Below are 12153 nucleotides of genomic sequence, written 5' to 3'. Positions count from 1 at the left end.
CGCTGGTGGCGACACCTACAACGTGCTGACATGAGGATAGTTTCCAACCGATTTCTCCTACACAAACAACAGTTGACCGGCGTTGCCTGGTGAAACGCTGTTTGATGCCTCTTTCCGACTTTGATAAAGTGCTGGATCCCAATGGCCTCGTATCACTAGCAGTTGAGATGACAGGCATCTTATCAACATGGCTGTAACGGATCGCGCAGTCACGTCTCGATCCTTGATCGCCTCTTGATCGCATTGACGGCACTTTGAACAGTGGACGTTACATTTCAGATGTGTTACGGCTCGTGGCCCTTCATTAGATCCCTGCGAGAGCCTACATTTCAGCAGGATAATGCACGACCGCATGTTGCAGGTCCTGTACGGATCTTTCTGGATACAGAAAATGTTCGACTGCGGCCCTGGCCAGCACATTTTCCAGATCAGTCACCAATTGAAAACGTCTGGTCAACGGTGGACGAGCAACTGGATCGTAACAATACGCCAGTCACTACTCTTGATAAACTGTGGTGTTGTGTTGAGGCTGCATTGGCAGCTGTATCTGTACACTCCATTCAAGCTCTGTTTGACTCAATGCCCAGACGTATCAAGGTCGTTATTGCCCAAATTGCGTTAAAATGTAATCACATGTCAGTTCTAGTATACTGTATTTGTCCAATGAATACCCGTTTATCATCTGCATTTCTTCTTGGTGTAGCAATTTTAATGGCCAGTAGTGTAGTCTTCCGTTAGGCAGCGAGGAACCCAGAGGGCACACAGCTTTGAGTACCCTAAATGGTTAGACGAGTGTACCAGCACTACCAACTGAGGCGCCCAGCTGTGCAGCGAGGTGTTTGGTTGTGATCCGTCTGTCACCTTCAATGAGAGTGTCCGCACGTTCCAACACTGCAGGAGTCACAGCTGTGTGTGGTCGGCAGGCACGCGGGGGGTAGGACAGGTTTGTGCGACCTTGTTGCGATGATGAGAGACGCTCTCCCAACGACTCAACGTGGTTTTCTTCAATGCCAGGTTTCAGTAGACATTCTGCAAGCGCTTACGAATATCTGCGATACTCTTGTTCTTCACCAAAAGTTAGTTCAATGACAGCTCTCTGTTTTGAAAGCTCTTCCGTTACAGACGCCACTTTGGAGGCTATATTTAGCGCCGCCATCTATGGGAACTTCATGAAAACATGGGAGCTGAAGCGGGAACATGGCTCACAACAAATTATCCTCTTTTTCAACCGAAACTGGCCTAGAACAAAAGTGTTACATTATTCATTGAACTGTCCTCGTCAAATGTTTGTTTTCCAATGGTGGTGCATCTACATCTACATTTATACTCTGCAAGCCACCCAACGGTGTGTGGTGGAGGGCACTTTACGTGCCACTCTCATTACCTCCCTTTCCTGTTCCAGGCGCGTATGGTTCGTGGGAAGAACGACTGTCGAAATGCCTCTGTGCGCGATCGAATTTCTCTGATTTTACATTCGTGATTTCCTCCGGAGGTTTAAGTACCTCACCCAGAAACGCACCCTCTCGACACCTGGATAGCAAGCTACACCGTGATGCAGAGCGACTCTCTTGCACAGTCTGCCACTTGAGTTTGCTAAACATCTCCGTAACGCTATCACGCTTATCAAATAACCCTGTGACGAAACGCACCGCTCTTCTTTGGATCTTCTCTATCTCCTCTGTCAATCCGACCTGGTACGGATCCCACACTGATGAGCGGTACTCAAGTATATGTCGAACGAGTGTTTTGTAAGCCACCTCCGTTGACGTAACTCGCATCGTCGAGGACTGATTTTACCAGCTTCAGGGTGAATTGTCGCATTTCCGCTGACAACCACAGTCACCACATTTCGGAATTATCGAAACGCCATCGGGAACCGTATTTATCCATTCAGAGGCAACTGGAAGCTGTTTTGAATGCCACCAGTTTTCCTACACCTCACTAGACACCGCAAGTATTGTGTTTTTGGTACTTGTATTTTTCTCCACCCCCTATGTAATTTCATTATTTGCTAGCCTTCCTGATGTTGCAGTTTTAATGGCCAGCAGTGTACATCGTATCCATTCTTGCACACTGCTTTGTGATATAGCTAGTAAGCCGTAACTGCACAAGAGCGCCGTACACATTTCCGCGCAGGCCTGGAAACCGCACAGCTTCGCGGACTTATTACTGGGGAAATGTTCATCAGGGACCAAGGCGGCTGCAAATGGAAGTTTCAGCAAAGTGGCTGGGCGATGGGCGGTGCCATCTGGCGGCCCTCATGAAGCTGCATGCAGACGAGCTCATCGTGGCAGCTATGCGGGTCACACACCTCGCGCACTGGGGTGCCCGGCCGGCCACGTGGAACCGGGGGACGCGCGCACTCGCACTCGCCGCTGGCCGTTTCCTTAATGAAGGGATCGATACCCTGCTGTCAGGTGAACGCCATCGTTTTAATTAAATTTTCTGCCTTGGACGTTAATTGCGACTAAGTATCTGAAATCTTTAGTTCCACGTCGTTTCTGCCCCTTCATTAGCTTCATTTTTCACTCTTCCGCCTCTTCGCAACAGCAGAGAACGGAGCTCTCGCTTTTGGGAAGGGTGGTGGCGGCGGTGTGGAGGGGGGGAGGGGAACACAGTACCACGGGAGAAGCTTGTTCGGAATTCTGTTTCCGAAGTAAGCGCGCGGTGCTGTACATGACGATGAAAGCAGCTTTGAAAATATGGTGTTCCTGTATGCTGGCGTGGTACTGTTTGAGTGGATTATCCACTCAAAAGGAAGCAAACTTGGATCGTCACTGATGTCATCCGAGAGCTCGTACAGCGCTATGGGCACTCGATACAAACCATTACCGACAGTGACTTAAACAAAAATACAAGCTCTGATGTAATGATCACAAAGAAATGAGGTTTTGTTCCCGTATTCTACGTGTATATACAGTATGTATCATAATAAACGGCGAAAGCTAATGCTAATTTTAACAGAATAGACATATTTCCAGCCAACATTATCCAATAACCAGCCGTTTATGATGTAAATGCAGGTGTGGGATTAAAAGATGTCACTAGTTTTATTATCAAATATTGTATTAGTTAGCACAAATTAGTAAACCTCCGAGTCTTATGAGAATCGAACGTCGGTGCACCAGACTGCTTCAAACGTCAGATTACTTTACATATGAGTTAATGGTTCAAATGGCTCTGAGCACTATGGGACTTAACACCTGAGGTCATCAGTGCCATAGAACTTAGAACTACTTAAACCTAACTAACCTAAGGACATCACATACATCCGTGCAGGATTCGAACCTGCGACCGAAGCGGTCGCGCGGTTCCAGACTGAAGCGCCTAGGACCTGTCGGCCACACCAGCCGGCAATGAGTTAATGTATTAAATATTTGATGTTAAACATGCCAGCACGAAAAAGTTTGGAAAAGGTTTTGAACTGTGTTTAGCGGTTCTTGGAAGTCAATAAGTGCACTAATTCTGCAATACAGTAGCGTATTGAGCTACTGTGCCTCAAAACAGAAGGTGATTCAGCTGCTCCTATTGGTTTATGCAACGTACAACGCCTTCAGATACCACGAGCAAGATTTTCAAATTCTCTCTCTCACTAAGGGCAGACTATTAGTCCTACCGAAAAAATGAACACGACCTTTCTGTGGGAAATTTAATGCATTTAAATTGTGTAACGGATACATTTCCTCTAGATGCCACAGTTTTCGAATTATTCAACAAAAACGTACGGCATTCAAAAGTGTTTTTCTTGAATAACCCGAAATCTGTGCCCTTCACAAAATTTAATACGTTACATTTACTGTAAAGAGGTACTGTTCGTTTTTCTGTAGCATTAGTAGTTTGTGAGTAATAGCAGCGAGTGACAGAATAAGAGAAAATCTCTCATATGGTTTCTGAAGGTTTTGCAGGGTGCATAAAACCTATAGGTAGAACAGTGCATCGCCGGCAGAAATGCATAACGCAGGTCTTGGCTGCGGAAAACTGAAAACCATGCGCTACAGCCCAAGACTGCGCCTTGCGGATTGCGCCCTGTAGCCGACGTTCAGCAGCTGCAATGCCAATAGAGCTGTAGTAAAGGCAGAAGTCGTCAGCATAAAGGGAAGCGGAGACAGTATTTCCCACGGACGCAGCGAGCCCGTTAATAGCTATTAAAAACAGACACACACTGAGAACAGAACCCTGTGGCACACCGTTCTCCTGGACTTGGGAGGAACTATATGAGGCCGCGACGTGCACGCGGAAGGTACGATACGACAGAAAAGTGCGGATATAGATCGGCAGAGGGCCCCGAAGACCCCATCCATGAAGCGTAGAAAGGATGTGATGACGCCATGTCGTATCATACGCCTTCCGCATGTCGAAAAAGACAGCAACCAGATGCTGACGGCGGGCAAAGGCAGTACGGATGGCTGACTCCAGGCTCACCAGATTGTCGGCGGCGGAGCGGCCTTTACGGAACCCACCCTGAGACGGAGCCAGAACGCCTCGAGACTCCAGTACCCAATTCAAGCGCTGGCTCACCATCCGTTCAAGCAACTTGCAAAGAACGTTGATGAGGCTAATGGGACGGTAGCTGTCCACCCCCAAAGGGTTCTTCCCTGGTTTCAGAATGGGGACAACAAGACTTTCCCGCCATTGCGACGGAAACTCACCCTCGACCCAAATGCGGTTGTAAAGATCGAGGAGGCGTCGCTGGCAGTCCACCGAAAGGTGTTTCAGCATCTGAGAGTGGATGCTATCTGGCCCAGGAGCGGTATCAGGACAAGCGGCGAGTGCACTTCGAAATTCCCACTCACTGAATGGAACATTGTACAATTCAGGATGGTGAGTGCGAAAAGAAAGACTCCGACGTTCTATCTGCTCCTTAATGGAGCGGAAGCCCAAGGGGTAGTTGGCAGAAGCGGAAGTCATAGCAAAGTGCTCCGCCAAGCGGTTTGCAATGACGTCGGAGTCAGTACAAACTGCTCCATTCAGTGAGAGCGCAGGGACACTGACAGGGGTCCGATAGCCATAGAGGCGGCGAATCTTGGCCCAGACCTGCGATGGAGTGACATGGAGGCCAATGGTGGACACATACCGCTCCCAGCACTCCTGCTTGCGTTGGCGGATAATGCAGCGGGCTCGCGCACGCAGCTGTTTGAAGGCGATAAGGTGGTCGATTGAGGGATGTCGCTTGTGACGCTGGAGCGCCCGCCGGCGAGCTTTAATCGCTTCAGAGATCTCAGGCGACCACCAAGGCACAGTCCGCCGCCGAAGGGACCCAGAAGAACGGGGAATGGCAGAGTCGGCGGCAGTAACGATGCCGGTGGTGACCGATTGAACCACTGCATCAGTGGCATCGTTAGAGAGAGGCTCAATAGCGGCAGTGGAGAACAACTCCCAGTCAGCCTGATTCATAGCCCATCTGCTAGGGCGCCCAGAAGACTGACGCTGTGGCAGTGACAGAAAGATCGGAAAGTGGTCACTACCACACAGGTCGTCATGCACTCTCCATTGGACAGACGGTAAGAGGATAGGGCTACAGATGGAAAGGTCAATGGCGGAGTGTGTGCCATGCGCCACACTGAAGTGTGTGAAGGCACCATCATTTAAGATCGAGAGATCGAGCTGCGCCAATAAATTCTCAACGATGGCGCCTCGACCTGTTGCCACTGACCCACCCCACAGATGGTTATGGGTGTTAAAGTCGCCCAGTAACAGGAAAGGTGGAGGCAATTGAGGTATCAGAGCAGCCAGGACCATCCGGTGGAAGGTAAAGACTGCAGACGGTAACAGCCTGTGGCGTCCGAACAGCGACAGCCTCTAAAGGTGTGTGGAGAGGTACAGACTCGATGTGAAGAGAGTTCAGGACATAGATGCAGACGCCACCAGACACCCTTTCATAAGCTGCCCCGTTCTTATAATAACCCCGATAGCCACGGAGGGCGGGGGTTCGCATTGCCGGAAATCAAGTTTCCTGCAGAGCAATGCAGAGGAAAGGGTGAAGGCTGATAAGTTGGCGGAGCTCAGCTAGATGGTGGAAGAAACCGCTGCAGTTCCACTGGAGGATGGTGTTGTCCATGGCTGAGAAAGGCTTGACGGGACTGGGAAGGGAGATTACGCCGCTGGGTCACCTGCTGCCTCCGATTTAGCACCTGTGATATTGCTTCCCATGGCGTCTGATGGACCGGCGAGATCGAGGTCCTCAGCGGACGCCAGAATCTCCACCGCATCCTCAGACGCAGAGCTGGAAGGTTGCGGTGGGATGGCTGCCACCGCGAGTTCCTTGGACTGAGAGCTCTTCTTGGGTTTCTCACGCCGTTCCTTGGGTCGCACCGGCTGGGAGGGCTTCACCGATTCAGTCTCCGGGACGAAGGAGGATCGTGAAGCCCTACGACCAGCTGATTGCGGGCACTTACGACATTGTCGGTCGTCAGGCTTCTCGCTGGCGGAAACCTGGGAAGGGAGGGACCCAAGGGACCCCTTGCGAGCGTGAGAAGCCGAAGAAGTTGGACACTTCTCCGTCTTAGAAGTGGGGACGGACGTCCCCGATGGGTGGGATGGTGTTGCTCCTGAGGTAGGTGGCGCAGGAGCAACCCGGTGGGTAGAGCCCCCCACTGGTGAGAGGGCAGGAGGAGTTTTACTACTGGTCGATCCGGCCACAATTGGAGAAACAGACGGGGCTAGCACAGGTCTTGTAGGAGCAGCGTAGGAAGATGTCATTCTCACAGGATGGAGTCGGTCGTATTTCCTCTTGGCCTCAGTATAGGTTAGTCGGTCCAGGGTCTTGTATTCCATGATTTTACGCTATTTCTGGAAAATTCGGCAGTCTGGCGAGCAAGGTGAATGGTGCTCCCCGCTGTTGACAAAGATGGGAGGTGGGGCACATGGAGTATTGGGATGTGATGGGCGTCCGCAATCTCGACATGTGAGGCTGGAAGTGCAGCGAGAAGACATATGGCCGAACTTCCAGCACTTAAAGCAACGCATCGGGGGAGGGATATAGGGCTTAACGTCACATCGGTAGACCATCACCTTGACTTTTTCCGGTAATGTATCCCCTTCGAAGGCCAAGATGAAGGCACCGGTAGCAATCTAATTTTCCTTCGGACCCCGATGAACGCGCCGGACGAAATGTACACCTCGGCGCTCTAAATTGGCACGCAGCTCTTCATTAGACTGCAAAAGAAGATCCATATGGTAAATAACTCCCTGGACCATATTTAAACTCTTATGGGGTGTGATCGTAACGGCAACATCCCCCAACTTGTCACAAGCGAGTAACCGTCGTGACTGGGCAGAGGATGCCGTTTGTATCAGGACTGACCCAGAGCGCATTTTTGACAAGCCCTCCACCTCCCCAAACTTGTCCTCTAAATGCTCGACGAAGAACTGGGGCTTTGTGGAGAGAAAAAGACTCCCCATCAACCCTCGTACAAACTAAGAAGCGGGACGAATAACTGCTACTGCCATCCTGAGACTTACGTTCCTCCCACGGTGTGGCCAGGGAGGGGAACGTTTTAGGATCGTATTTCTGAGCGTTAAACTGAGCCCGAGAACGCTTAGAGACTGCTGGCGGCTGGCCACCAGCGAGAAACGATGTACCACGCTTCATTGCGGGTCATCCGCCCTGATGCCATCTACTCCGACCAAGGGGCCTCCCCATGGGCGCCACCCAGCCACGGCAAGAGCCATCTGGCAGGATGGCCGTTGCCGGGAGTCCCGATACCCCAGGAGGATAGGCATCTACTCAGTGGCATACGTGGGGAGTTAACGGCGCAGGCATCAGTAGAGCGATCCTTGTGTTGTCAGGGGGCTACAACCAACAGGGTACATGGCGGCCCCACCACAACGGATTGGCTACCGTGCTGGATGTTAGGTAACATGTTGTCCATGGTCGCCGTGGGTTCAGAAAGAAGCACTGCACAGTGCAAGGTGTTATCTGCACGCAGAAAAAGAGTCATGCCCAAGAGATGGAGAGCGGACAGGACTGCAGTTCAACGGTGTATAAGCTGGCGAAAGGTCTGATCGCAAGATGGATACAATGCACCAAGTAAGGCGCCCTTCCCGAATCGGCTCGCTCTTCGGAAAATGTTGAGAGATGGAGGTCAAACCCAACAGGGGACCATCATATAAGGCCGAAAAGTTTGAGACTCCTTTTAGTCGCCTCTTAGGACAGGCAGGAATACCGCGGGCCTATTCTAACCCCCGAACCCGCAGGGGGGACAGGTGGCGGGTGGTAGCACTATTATTTGAGGGTGTATAAAGAGTGTCGGGGGACAAGAGAAAACTGTGCAGTCCTTGTCATAATGCAGAAACGGAATGTTTTATCACATGACTAAAAGAAGTGCATAGTCATTGGCTTTCGGGCCAATGGGGGAAGCAATTTAGAAAAGGCTAATTTTGTAAACTGTCCACGTGTCGCAGAATTAAGTGTACTGTGGCTGGCAAAATGATACTATCCAACAGCAGTGAGCTGACTGTGGTGCACCATGGGCCATAGATGAGAGGGGTGAACGACACCTGCGTAAATGTGTACGGGCGAATAGAAGAGCAACTATTGAGCAACTCACACACAGACATACCAAGGGGCTACCAGAAGTGTCCCCTCAACAAACATTCAGCGAACTTCGCTGCGTATGGGTCTCTACAGGCGCATGTTTCATGCGCCCTTGCTTACCTGCGTTACTGGCGACAAAACCTGGAACTAGCACGCTGGTTTCGCGACTGGTCGTCCACTACGAGGTGACAGGTGCCCTTTTCAGATGAATCGCGTTAAAAGACAGTTGGCCATTAGAGTGTACAGCGTGAAACGTCTGAAAGCAGCACCCGGCAACTAGGAGGGAGCATTATGGTCTGTGGAATGTTCCCGTGGCATTGCCAGGGTTATCACGTCATGTTTCCGTGGCATTCCCTTGGGTTACCTTGACGTTTTGGAAGGCACAGTGGATTAACATCAAGTATGAATCTATCCTTCGGAACCTTTATATTTCAGTCTTCTGACTGGTTTGATACGGCCCGCCATAAACGTCTCTCCTGTATGCTGTACCAACCTCTTCAACTCAGAGTAGCACTTGCAACCTACATCGTCAATTATCTCCTGGATGTATTTCAATCTCTGTCTACCTATACAGTTTTTGTCCTCTACAATTCCCACTACTACCATGGAAGTCATTCCCTTATATCTTAACAGATGTCCTATCATTCTGTCCCTTCTCCTTGTCAGTATTTTCAACATATTCCTTTTCTCTTCGATTCTGCGCAGAAACTCCTCATTCCTTACCATATCAGTAAACCTCATTTTCAGCATTCGTCTGTAGCACCACATCTCAAACGCTTCGATTCTCTTCTGTTCCGGTTTTCCCAGAGTCCATGTTCCATTACCATACAATGCTGTGCTCCAAACGTATGATACTAGTAGACTTCTCTTGGTCAGGAATGCCATTTTTGCCTGCTTTTTATGTCCGCCTTGCTCCGTCCGTCATGGGTTATTTTGCTGCCTAGGCAGAAGAATTCCTTAACTTAATCTCCTTCGTGACCATCAATCCTGATGTTAAGTTTCTTGCTGTTCTCATTTCTGCTACTGCTCATTACTTTCGTCTTTCATCGATTTACTCTCAATTCTGTACTCAATTGGTTCATATGGCTCTGAGCAAGATGGGACTCAACTGCTGTGGTCATTAGTCCCCTAGAACTTAGAACTACTTAAACTTAACTAACCTAAGGACATCACACACATCCATGCCCGAGGCAGGATTCGAACCTGCGACCGTAGCAGTCGCACGGTTCCGGACTGCGCGCCTAGAACCGCGAGACCACCGCGGCCGGCAATTCTGTACTCATTAGACTGCCCATACTATTCAACAGATCATGTAATTCTTCTCATTTTCACTCAGAATTGTGATGTCATCAGCGAAGCGTATCGTTGATATACTTTCACCTTTCTTTTATTTCCATCATTACTTCTTAGATGTACAGATTGAAGAGTAGGGGCAAAAGACCACTGTCTTACACCCTTTTAATCCGAGCATTTCGTTCTTGGTCGTCAAGTCTTATTTCCCTCTCGGTTCTTCTACATTTTGTACATTACCAGTCTCTCTCTATAACTTACCTCTATTTATCACAGAATTTCGACAGTCTTGCACCATTTTACACTGTCGAACGCTTTTTCGAAGTCGACAAATCCTATGAACGTCTCTTCATTTTCCTTTTGTCGTGCTTCCATTATCAGTCGCAATGTTAGAATTGCCTGTCTCATGCCTTTACCTTTTCTAAAGCCAAACTGATCGTCATCCAACACATCCTCAATTTTCTTTTCCAGTCTTCTGTATATTATTCAGAACACTGTTGCAGAAGCAACGAAAAAAGCATGCCAAATTCAAACGAACGCAAAATCGCCAAGACTGGCTAAGTTTCACGGAAGCTCGAAATCTACTGCGAATGTCAATGCGATATGCCTTTAATAGTTTACGCAATGAAATATTGTCTCAAGATATGGCAGGAAACCCAAAGAGATTCTGGTCGTATGTGAAGAACACCAATGGCAAAAATACAGTCATATCGTCACTGCGTGATAGCGATGGAAATATTACCGATGATGGTGCCACTAAAGCGGAGTTACTAAATACAGTTTTCCGCAGTTCCTTCTAGAAAGAAGACTAAGTAAATATTCCAGAATTCGAAACGAGAACAGTTGTTAGCATGAGCGACATAAAAAAGGCAGGTCTTCCGGCCCAGATGGTATACCAATCAGGTTCCTTTCAGAGTACGCGGACACAATAGCGCCTTTCTTAGCAACCGCTCACTTGACGAAAGGTGTGTCCTTGAAGACTGGAAAGTAGCACAGGTGACACCAATATTCAAGAAACGAAATATAAGTAAACCATTGAATTACTGACCCATATCACTGACCTCAATTTCCAGTAGGATTTTGGAGCATATACTATACTCGAACATTACGAATCACCTTGAAGAAAATGACTTATTGATACATAACCAACACGGATTCAGAAAATATCGTTCTTGTGCAACACAGTTAGCTCTTTGTTCCCATGAAGTGGGATCTCAGAAGGATTCCATATTACTGGATTTCCGGAAGGCTCTTGATGTCGTTCAAATTGTGTGTGTGTGGAGTATCGTCTCAGTTGTGTGACTGGATTCGTGATTTCGTTTCAGAGAGGACACAGTTCGTAGTAATGACGGTAAATCACCGAGCAGAATAGAAGTGATATCTGGCGTTCCGAAAGGTACTGTCATATACCCTCTGCTGTTTCTGATTTATATAAATGATCTAGGTGATAATCTGAGCAGCCCCCCTTAGATTGTTTACAGATGACGCTGTAATTTACCGTCTAGTAAAATCATCAGACGATCAATTCCAATTACAAAATGATCTAGAGAGAACTTCTGTATGATGCGAAACGTGGCAATTAGCAATAAACAAAGAAAAGTGCGAGGTCATCCACATGGGATCCAAAAGAAATCCGATAAATTTAGGGTGGCTGTCAATTCGACTGAATACCTAGGAATTACAAATACAAGCAACTTAAATTAGAAAGACCACATAGATAATATTGTGGGGAAGGTGAAACTAAGACTGCGCTTTGTTGGCAGAGCACTTGGAAGATGCGACAAACCCACTAAAGAGACAGCCTATATTACACTTGTCCGTTCTCTGCTGGAATATTGCTGCGCGGTATGGGATCCTTACCAGGTAGGATGGACGGAGGACATCGAAAAAATGCAAAGAACGGCAGCTCGTATCGTGTTATCGCGCAATAGAGGCGAGAGCGTCACTGATATGATACGCGAGTTGGAGTGGCAATCATTGAAACAGAGGCGGTTTTATTAGCGGGGAGATCTATTTACGAAATTACAATCACCAACCTTCCCTTCCGAATGCGAAAATATATTGTTGACACCCACCTACGTAGGGATAAATGATCATCATAATAAAATAAGAGAAATCGGAGCTAGAACAGAAAGATATAAGTGTTCCTCCCCCCCCCCCCCCCCCCCCCGCCCTCACCATTCGAGAGTGGAATGGTAGAAAAGTAGTATGAAAATGGTTCGGTGAACCCTCTGCCAGGCACTTAAGTGTGAATTGCAGAGTAATCATGTAGATGTAGATTATTATCAACAACTTGGACGCATGAGCTGTTAAGCTGATTGTGGATA

The 12153-nt window shown here is 48.5% G+C and overlaps 1 protein-coding gene across 1 annotated transcript in view; it reads right to left on the bottom strand.

The window, feature by feature from the left end:
- LOC126335335 (diuretic hormone 45) overlaps positions 1 to 12153 on the bottom strand; it is a 1260052-nt gene that overhangs the window by 472268 nt on the left and 775631 nt on the right. The window lies entirely within an intron of this gene.

Source organism: Schistocerca gregaria, chromosome 2 (genome assembly GCF_023897955.1).
Source record: "Schistocerca gregaria isolate iqSchGreg1 chromosome 2, iqSchGreg1.2, whole genome shotgun sequence".
NCBI classification, from domain to species: Eukaryota; Metazoa; Arthropoda; class Insecta; order Orthoptera; family Acrididae; genus Schistocerca; species Schistocerca gregaria.
This window is presented reverse-complemented; position numbering and strand designations above follow the sequence as displayed.